The sequence below is a fragment of the Cyprinus carpio genome, unplaced genomic scaffold (assembly GCF_018340385.1).
Source record: "Cyprinus carpio isolate SPL01 unplaced genomic scaffold, ASM1834038v1 S000006459, whole genome shotgun sequence".
NCBI lineage: Eukaryota > Metazoa > Chordata > Actinopteri > Cypriniformes > Cyprinidae > Cyprinus > Cyprinus carpio.
The window spans coordinates 360,960-371,671 of NW_024879140.1; the positions used below are offsets into that span (position 1 = coordinate 360,960).

General features: G+C 36.9%; 1 long non-coding RNA gene and 1 pseudogene across 1 annotated transcript; both read left to right on the forward strand.

Moving 5' to 3' along the window:
* Positions 1 to 137: 137 nt before the first annotated feature.
* Positions 138 to 10,712, forward strand: part of LOC122143602 — a 16,453-nt pseudogene continuing 5,878 nt past the window's right edge.
* On the forward strand, positions 4,746 to 6,160 carry LOC122143604. Its single transcript, XR_006159257.1, has 3 exons — positions 4,746 to 5,229; positions 5,593 to 5,649; positions 6,022 to 6,160. It is a non-coding gene; the product is annotated as an uncharacterized LOC122143604 (long non-coding RNA).

Consider the following 10,712-nt stretch of genomic DNA (forward strand, 5'->3'; position numbering starts at 1 on the left):
GTGCTGAGGTTTGGTGTAGGTCCATTAGCCACGAGCCCTTTCTTATCTCGAGAGCGCGAACACATCCAACCGTCTCCGTAGGAAGAGAGGGTCGCCTCCAGCCTTAAGCTGTAGCCCCTTTGCTATACATTGAAAATATGGACAAGGCCAAATCAATGATGGATCAGAAAGGACCGGGTCCTTGCTGCACAAACGGCATGCACAAGGCACTCCGGCGACAGCTGAGCCACGGAGCTGTAGCCCGTTCAGTCCGACTGACGATAATCACCAGCATCTCCACCAGGACCCTCAAACCAACGGCTCCCCCGGCAAGAGAGGTGTCGGCTGCGGAGGAGAATGGAATCAGCGAAGAAAAAACAGACCGCGTAAGTTTATAGTCGCAAACACCTTCAGATTTCATTAGATAATATTTGTACATTTGATTTCAACAGTGTCTGATGAGCAGTAATGCCCTAAAATACACAGGACGTGACCATGTCAATGTTTACACTCGGCGATTTGTTTGGATTAAAATTATTTTTTGCCAGTGTAATGACACAATATATTAGTTACCCTCGTTTTTGAGACAATAACCGGCACTGAATGTATGTGTGAATTAATTTCTTGTAAGGTATTTTCAGATATCATATCGACTTCAGACCTCACAATTTTACCTCAGGTAATTACTTATCTTTGAACAAGAGTCCAAAGTAGGATTCGGTATCTTAAGGAATTGATCGATTCTTTAATTTAGTACTTTTGAGCAGAAATAAATGAAAATTTGATTTAATTTACCGCCCTCAAAAGCACGTTGCCAAAATTGTGAGGTAATTAACGTACAAATTTCCAGAGAACATGTAGTTTTATAAATGTTGACAATTTTTTTTAAGTATTACACAGTAGTTGGGTTATAATAATCTGCGGTCCACCAAGTCAGATTAATCAGTAACTGATGTCTGTAACTCAACTTTGTTTTTTTTTCCTCACTAAAAAGAACCGATTCTCAAGAGTCATTTTTCCGGCAATCGAACTACACTGGACGCACAGTATGTTTTTGAATCACTAAAAAGAACCGACTCTTAAGAGTCATTGGTTCGGAAATCGAACTGTACCCACTGATCTATAACTTATATGACTATATTATACTATATACTAATGATATTGTACTGTTCTATATTATAGATCAGTGACTGTACCGGTCTCGCTGTAGATTCGGTAGCAGTGTCAGTGTGAATAGTATTGCAAGAAACCCTGTCAGATTGTTTAAATTAGGCGCTCCCCTTCGTTTCAGCAAAGGATGACATTCACATTTTTAACGCTTCTCGAACGTTCAGCACGTTACATGAACATTATTCGGGTCTGGCATTTAAAGAAATGCTTCTCAGGACCCAATCCTAGACCAACTGTCATTATCTCAGTGCTGTCTTGGACCTGGCTTCCGAAGAGTGGTTTTTGTTTTGAGGAAACCTTTGAGATTGTTCTTCTCGCCTCTCTGATTGGTCGTTGTGAAGTCAGGAGGTGTGCTGACATCACTCCTGATGGAAAGGCTCGACGCGTTTCGACCAATCAGCTCTCCTGACTTTGTCTTCGCGTGGCCGCTTTAAAGGGCCCCCACCCTCCACTAGGCAGAATTTCTCCGTTTTTTTTCATCACTTATTTAAAAGCGACGCTAAGAATTCAGCTTTGAAAGTGTAGTTATAATGCCATCACAAAACCAAACTAAACTAGTAATTGCGTTTTTGCCCGTGGGCTCTCCTGTTGTGGGCGTTTTTGTTTAAACCTGAATATATTCGGACTGCCAGCATGAAGTTGAAGTGTTCAAGGAAGCGAGGTAAGACATCACCTCAGAGTCGGCGTCAGAGCAGATCGACTGGAGGGGCATTGGATCATCGGCGGGGGGGCACTGTCGTTGATAAATATTTTTTGACGCATTGGCAACATCATAGTAGCATGGAAATCCAGACCTAAATCTGAAAGATCTATATAGAAATGACAATGAACGATTTAGACTTGGGTTTTATCTAAAAAGAGGAACAGAAGACAGCGCTGAAATTTGCTGTTTTGCCGACCGGATACGGCAAGAGTCAGTTAGCTCCAATGATCTATCTATATAGAATGTCATTATATAATTTTTTTATTTTTTTTTTTACCTGTCTTGATTCCTAATACTGAACTAGGCTATACTAATCTTATATGGAATCATATTTCTGAACAGTTTAACCCAACAATCGTCATCTGTTGTGATGACGATTGTTAGGTTAAACGTGTCAGAATATGATTCCATATAAGGTTAGTATAGCCTAGTTCAGCACTTTGCGAATGGACAGCGACTCAAGTAGCACGTATTCTCGCGTTCTACGAGTTCAGTAGCCTACATTTTTGGGAAAATGTATATTTTTGGGAAACGCGCGAGGAATTGCGGTTAACGTTCATAAACTTGCACGTAGAGAGCGCTTTTAAGAGCTAAGATAGGCTAGGCTACATCGTTATCGGGAAACCCGGCCCAGAACAGATAGCCTAAACAACAGAACAGGACAGAAAATAATAATATAAATATAATATAGGCTAAATAATAATAAATAAAAAAAAAACATAAAATAGCCCTACAATAAATAGCTATATATTTTTTATACTTAAATAATTAACAAATTACGACGACAAAAATAAAACACTGAATCAGTTTGAAGCTTTGAAAAACCGCAAAAAAAAAAATCAGACAAAGTTTTTTCAGATAGATGTTTCTGAAAAACTTAAGCCTTTTTTTTCATAAAACGAGTTGAACATCATCACACAAATGTCTGCGTATGGACCAGTTAAATCAGAAGACTAAAATTCGCCTGCAGAGAATAAGGATGTCACAACAATAATGAGCCACTCACACAAGGTATAAGGTTTAACTGATTTTTTAGTTTTTGATTTGCGTAGAATGCAAATTTTGTAGAACTTGAGAAATAGATAAAGATAAAATAAAATACAGGAAATGGAAAAAAATAAAATACAGAAAATCCAAACTGTGCTTCAACAAATAAAATAATGGATTTTGCGTGCGCGCTGCAAATCAAATGTAACAAGTTTACTCGGCGACCAATAAGCATTCACCATGACACTTGGCCTAGTAACGTGCCATGAACAACCACATTATGCATTTTTCCCATTCTTTTTATTTTATTTAATTTAAGTTACAGTTTGAACATTTAATATTAAAATAATAACTAAACGGGATTTTTTTTTTTTTTGGGCCACGCCATGGCCTGTAGGAGGGGCATCAATGACCGCTAGGGGGGGCACGGCCCTCGAATGCCCCACCACAGCGCCGGCGCTGCATCACCTCATCCATGTGTGGTGTTGTTAAAAACCTACTTCCTTGAATTGCTGATAGGTTTTTTTTTTCTTTCTTTTTCCTTCTTTTTTTCCTTCTTCTTCATTGCAGCATACTCTGGTGACACTGTAAAATATAATTTATTTTCTTTGGTAATTACTAAAGTGCATGTATGTTGTAAAATAAAGTGACTTGGTGTCAGGTTTAGTTTGTGTTGCCAAAGGTAACGGGAGCAGAAAACTGAACGCTTAATACAGCATTCATACAGTTCAGCGAGCCTTTAGTTGTGTCAGACTGCATGCCAGACCAGCTTGTCTTCATTCCTCAGCTTTAGCCTTGCTTTTTGTGTGTTGTAGTAACATCTTCATAGCAGCAATGGTTTGTTTTATTGTTTTATTGTTCTTTTAAATATACTCAATAGTGTTGAAATGTATTCTTACCAGATAAGCAATATTTTAGACTAATGTATTAACCATAGATTTTATTTAGATATTTCTTTCTCAGTTGGTAAAGACTTCTATTAGCTGACATTTTACATTTATTCATTTAGAAGATGCCTTTATCCAAAGGCAACAAATGACTGATACAACCAGAAATTTATTATATGGAGGCAAAAAACACAAGAAGTGCTGGCAATGCAAAGTTTAAAAATTGTCCAGAAAGTACAAGAAGAGATATATAAGAATAGTGAAATAATGGAAAAAATACTTTTTTTTTTTTTTCATTATTATTATATATATAATTTTTTTTCAATAACAGCTGGATGCTGTTAGTACAAAGTTTTGGACTGTCTTCCACAGGGTTTTGTTCTCGTGATGTTCGTTTCAGTGGTTTTGTTCAGATTCACACACCAAAAGCACACAAAGTGGATAGGCATTAGATATTTATGAATAAAAAAGACCCTATTATTAGATTAGATTTTCATAATCAGAAAAACTGTTTAAAGATGCATTGGAATGTATATTTTGTCTGCTTTTGCAGTACCTTCTAGTAAGGGACTGTAGCTCTGACAAATAAGGTTAAATTTGGCTATGGACACATTTATTCTGTTCTAGTTTGATGGGTGCCAGGTGCTCAGTGGTCTTCATCGGGGTGGATTTAGTGAATTGGGGTCCCCCAGGCAAAATATAGGATTGGGGCCCTATACATTTCTGCACACATTTACCTAGATCAACCTTGAGGTTCATTTTTTGTTATGATGCTTGGCTGCTGCTCAATGGTGCCCCACAATGTAGGGTCCTATGATTTACGCGATGCGGAAGGAATTGCGGAATCCAGTCATAAAAATGGAATTCACAGTTTAACACGGAATATCATGGAATTTCTCAAATTTTGAATTAATTAATCAAAAGTAGGGCATTACACTTAAATCAAATTGCGACATTATTTTCAATAATTAAAAGATAAATGAAACTAATGTTTTATGCCTTCATTTGATAACCAGAAAAATGTAAATGCACAACACAGAATTTCTGAAACAAAAATTCATGAGAAGGCTACTTTAAGAAATAAATGAATAAATTAAGTTGTGTTATGCCTTCAAATAGTTAGACATGCTAAAACACGGAATTCGGTAACAAAAAATATGGTGTGAAAAAATAAAACGTTTCATAGGGCTCTAAACATGTAATTTTTGTTAAACTTAAATTGATGTGAAAATTTATAAGTTTCATGATTTTAATTAAATTACACATGCTTTTTGATTAATGTGCTGTGGGATTGCGTTAATTTACTTAAACCTGGTGTTTAAAATGTCAAAATTAAAATTAGATTCTTGTTGCTCGGTGGTTGGGTGTTCCCTCTGGTCCGGAACTAACATTCCGAAATTTAAGTGTTGAGATTTCTGAGAAACACCTGGATTGCAGCAGTGAAGCAAGAAGGCTGGATAACAACTAGCAACTCTAGGATATACAGAACACATTTCAATTTAGGTAAGTAAATGTTTTTTGTTTGTTTCAGTTGATTATATGTATTTCTTTATGTTAACTCATCAAGAATGTTGCAGCATAATTTAAGCTAGCATTGTGTGTCATCATTGCATTTTGGTTTGTGTGTATTGAAAAAATGCCAATGGTGCATCTGAAATTGCGTACTATCTGAGATGGTACTACATTTGAATTTGAATTTGCTTCACAACTGTTAAAAAAGTATGTTCTATGTTTGTATATGGGTATTATTATTGTAGTATGAATGAAATTCAGACGTACTACATCTGCCATGTTGTTACTGTCACGTGACAGTTACATTGCTTGCACTGCCATTCATAAATCCTTTCCCTTGGCCTCATGGTGTAGTAAAATTTCCATCGAATGTGCACTTCAGAATCCGGGTGGAAGCAGTAGGTCATCCAGGTACTTTTCGCTTACTATGAATTCAGACATACTACTGCGCCTCACATACTATTTTTCGCCTATGATATAATAGGGAAGTTTAAAAAAAAGTTTCTGATGCATACTTTTTATTTCTGTTTTATTGCTAAGTGTTATATGTGGGATATTCACATTAGTTGTTTGCTATCTAGTCAGCTGAAAAATGCAGTGAGTAATACGTTACAGAAATTTATACTGTCAACTTGAATGTTTTATTGTGTAACAGACATTTCATCACTTATTAAGCTTGGCTAATGTTAATTCCAACATATACAGATGTATTAAACAATCATAGTATTATTTTTAAATATTGTGCATTAAATTAAATAATTGTTTTTCTACTTTTGTCTTTAGGAAAGCCATCATCTGTAATTTAAGATACTTAAGACAGTGCTTCAGGGAGACAGGATGGACAACTGATCGTCCTCCAGTGCCAAACCACACGACCATATGAACCCCCAGATGTGTTCGAGAACTTGAGGATGAAATGCACTGTAGTACTATAAAAGCTGCTGAAGGCCAGCCCAGATACTGACTGCTGCTTTTGAAATTGATCCCCCTTTGTCCAGGGACTCATTACTCCATTTCTGTTTGTCAAATATCTGTGAAACATGTTTGTTTGATGTCTCAGTTGTTGAAGCATTTTATGTTCATACAAATATTTACAAATATTAATACATTTGTTGGAAATAAAAGCAGTTGAAAGTGAGTGGATGTTTTTATTTACATACAGTAATGGTCAAAAGTTTGGTCACATTACTGTTTATGATGTTTTTGAACAAAGTCTCTTATGCTCATCAAGTCTGCATTTATTTGATCAAAAATGCAGACAAAAACAGTAATATTGTGAAATATTGTTACAATTTACAATTTCTCTCTATCAGCCCCTCTCCTTCTCTTGGTCACATTCTCTCTCGCCACTTCTTCGCCTTTCCCAGGCCCCCTCACATGGACCACACTTGCGCCTGCCAGTTTTCTCTCTCCCTCTCCATGCGTGGCTGACGGGGGGAAGTAAACAGACCTTTCACCCACATGGGCTGTTTGATGTCATATGTCACACCACTGTCACACCCCCCTGTTCACTTGCTGCTTCTGGCTCAGGTCATTCAGGTCAATGGAAGAAGTAACATTCATTCATTCCCTGTCTAGGATATTCTTCTGCATTTTTTTCAGTTCAAATAACATGCATTTCACCTGTGGTTTTTAAACTATGCAAGCAGAGCACGCAGTATTATTCATATAGATGGCCTCTCGTTCCGCTTGATTGCATTCTCTGAAATAAGAGTGATGTCCAAAATATCCTTCCCCAGCATATGCCAAGATCTAAATTAGTGGGGGAAAGAAGTGCGGTGAGTCATTTGAGATGATGTAGTAGCAGAGAGCGTTCTGGTTACAGGCAGGTCACCTGTGCAGCACCAGCTGACAGTGTCTTTATACCTGGCAGGTCAGTCATAAATCTGATTGATTAGTCACAGATTGATATGCGTCTGCCAGGCTATTCAAGTTCAGATCTGTGTCCCTGACCTGCCCTAATTCTTCCAGACCAGATGTAAGAGTCATATCAGTAATGATTTACCTATTATTTGATAAGCTTTGTTAGACAACTGCGCTGTACTTTAGGTCAAATTGACATTTCTGTGTACTGATATGTATTTAATTATAGAGCCAGGCCTTTGCATCTGTTTGAACATTTTTGCACTGGTTATGCTGTCTTAGTGTGTGATTCTCACCTGCTAAGCATCCTAGAACAGCAATTTGCAGCCTCATGGCTGCTGCCGCGGTAACTGTCCAACTCTTCATTAGCTGCTGCAGTGACTGCCTCTCTTTGTCTGGCCTGCTTCTGCAATGTGTGTGAATTTTGCTTACTTGCTTGTAAAAAGTTAGGGGTCGGTAAGAATTTTTATTTATTTATATATATTTTTTGGTTTTGCTGCTTTAAAAGTAGTCTCTGATGCTCACCAAGGCTGAATTCTATTTGATCAAAACATACAAAGAAAAATTTCATTGTCGAAATATTACTACAATTCCAAATAAGTGTTTTCCATTTTAGTATATTTTGAAATGTAGCATCCCTGTGATGGCAAAGCTGTATTTTCAGCAGCCATTACTCCAGTCTTGAGTGTCATCACATGCTCTCTTTTGTAGAAATCATTATAATATGCAGATTTGGTGCTTAAGAAACATTTCTTTAAGTATCCGTTGTTGTGGTAATCCATGGTGCTTTTTTTTCAGGATTCTTGGTGATTAGAAAGTACGAAAAGAACAGCATTTTTTAAAAATAGAATTCTTTTTATACAAACTACATAAAAAAGAATTTAAAAGTCTTGACTGGCACTTTGATCAATCTGATGCATCCTTGCTGAATAAAAAATATATAAATTTATTTAAAAAGAGAGAAAATCTTTTGAACTGTATTGTATACACAACAACGTATTGGTCAAGTTGTTGTTCTTAAAATGTTTTAACTAACCTTTTCCTTATTTTGTGTACTTTGAGGGTTTTTTTTAGTAGTTTTAGTCGCTAGTCCAGTTTATTAGTTTATCTTTTGGAACACAACTTATACAATCATTATGATCAGTCTCTGTATCTCTTCTAGCTTTTCCATGGTTTGGAATGGATATCGGTGGGTACTTTAGGTAAAGCTTGTTTACTTCGAGCCAAAGGACATCACTGCAGAAGAGGAGCTGGAAGAGGTGGAGAATCTGAAGAGCATACGCAGGTACCTAACTCCAACACGGCCTATGGCAAAACCGGTCCGGCCGTGTGATGTACATCTGGAGCTACACAACTGACAATCTGGCGGTCAGTGACAGGGAATCTTCACTTCATCCGCTTCCCCACCTACCGCTTGCCATGCACAGATTCATCCAGATGGGGCAGAGATACGCACTTCTCCAGCCTGCATACCACACTGTACGCTCACTGGTGGCGGGGCATACAAGTTTGAGAACGACTTCAGAACAGTAAGAAGATGGACCACAGCATGGTTTTCAAACTGGTTTGACAATGGTGGACCAATGAGATTTCATGTTGGTAAAAAAATACAGTAAAAAAAATATATATATTAGAAAATTAGAAATATTGTTACATTAAAAATATATATTTTAGAAAATATTTGTAATATACTTTAAAATGTAATTTATTAAATGTGATGACAAAGCTGATTTTTCAGCAGCCATTACTCTGGTCTTCATTGTCACACGACCCTTCATTCAGAAATCAATTACTGATAATATACCTTTTTTGAGTGAAGCTCCTGATTTAGTACTTCGAATATTAACACCCCGTTGAAAACTGTAATATTTTTTAAAATTCTGACACATTAAGGTTTCTGTCGGTTTGATAAAGGCTTAACTGTTAAACGTTTGATAGTTGAAGCATACGATATTTTTTTTTCTTTAATAAAAATGCTGTCGGCAGGAAATATGTTGAAGGGATGAAACTTGTACGCTCAGAGCAATGAGAGTAGTCATGAATACTTCTTTTTTTCTTTGTAGATGGCAGACCTAGAGCTGCTGAAGTTGGATGAGCTGGATTGTCTGATCCAGGGGCTGCTGTACATAGACTCAGTCGGTTTTAATGGTCATCCTGAGTGCTATTACTTTGAGAACCCCTCCGACACACAGGAACTGCATCAAGAGTCCCTGTTGTCTTGACAACCTTTTTCCATGTTACTGGTGAACATTGGCTCGTAAGGTCAGCCTTCTGGCAGTGTACACCAAGGACAACTACATAAACGAGTGACAGGCACCAGGTCAGCACAGCTGAGCGCATGTACCAGTATAGAAGAAAAACCTACAAGTTAAGCGCTGTCCGCAATATGGACTAGACTTCTTAGTCCAGGCACCATCTTAAAAAGTTCATTAACATTTACATTGGTTTGGCAGATTCTAAAGCAATTTCAAGTGCACATGCACTCTTAATAACTGTGGTGATAAAAATTAGATTTTGTGGTTTTTGTCCATTTGTTTTTCAAAAGAAATTCACAGAGGGATGTTTTAATGTCTATAATGGCTGAAAAAAGCAATTTGTTTTCTAAGGCGAGCAACTTTCATCGATGATCCATCGAATGTCATGGAGCTTTTATCGTAACAGTGATCTCTACAGTATGAAATATGAGGTTACCATTTGCTAACCACATGAACTTGATTGTTTCCTGGCTTTCATGGACACAGAATCAAAAAGCTCGTTGAGAAGCAGTAGAACACAAAATCACCTGCTGGTGTGTTCACTTTTTTCCCTTTGAAATAAAGAGAGACTGATTGGAGTCATCTTCCAGATGATAACAAATCTGTGATTGACAAATAGAGTAGGTTGTAAAGCTTTACCGACCGTCAGGTCGACGGAAAGAGCATTTTAAATGGTTTGTACCAAAATGAAACAGCCTTTCAGCCTTTGATTGACAGAAGGGAGTGAGATTTGTCAGTAGTCGCGTCAAAGCAGATGTGCAAATCTGTCACACTTGGCAGGAGGTTTAGGAACCACTACCACGCTTATAAACCTCTGTGTATGCTTCCTGTCAATCTTGATCCCGTTCAGTTTAGTCATTTTTTGTACATTTACCACATTCATTTACATACTAGTTTTTAAAAGAAGTCTTTTACGCTCACCAAAGCTGTGTTTGTTCGTTAAAATAATGTAAAATCAGTATGTTTATTTTTTCGATTTAAAATAACTTTTAATGATTTCTAAAGGATCAAGATTGGAGTAATGGATGCTTAAAATTCAATTTTGCCATGATAGGAATAAATTACATTTTAAATTGAAATCAATTACTATTTTCACTGTATTTTTAATCAAATAAATGCAGGCATTGATGAGAATGAGACTTCTTTCAAAAACATCAAATTTTAATTAGTCCAAGTATTTGTAAATTATATAATGTGTGACGTAGACCTTGCCTTTGTGTTACAGTGACCCAACACTTTTTAAACTTGTCTCCTTTTGTAGCTAGTCTGATTTTGACCTGTTTTGCCATAGGCATATAGTTTAATAATGGTCACAAGGTCAAATCAGATTCAAGTATGAAGAATGCACATGTGCAC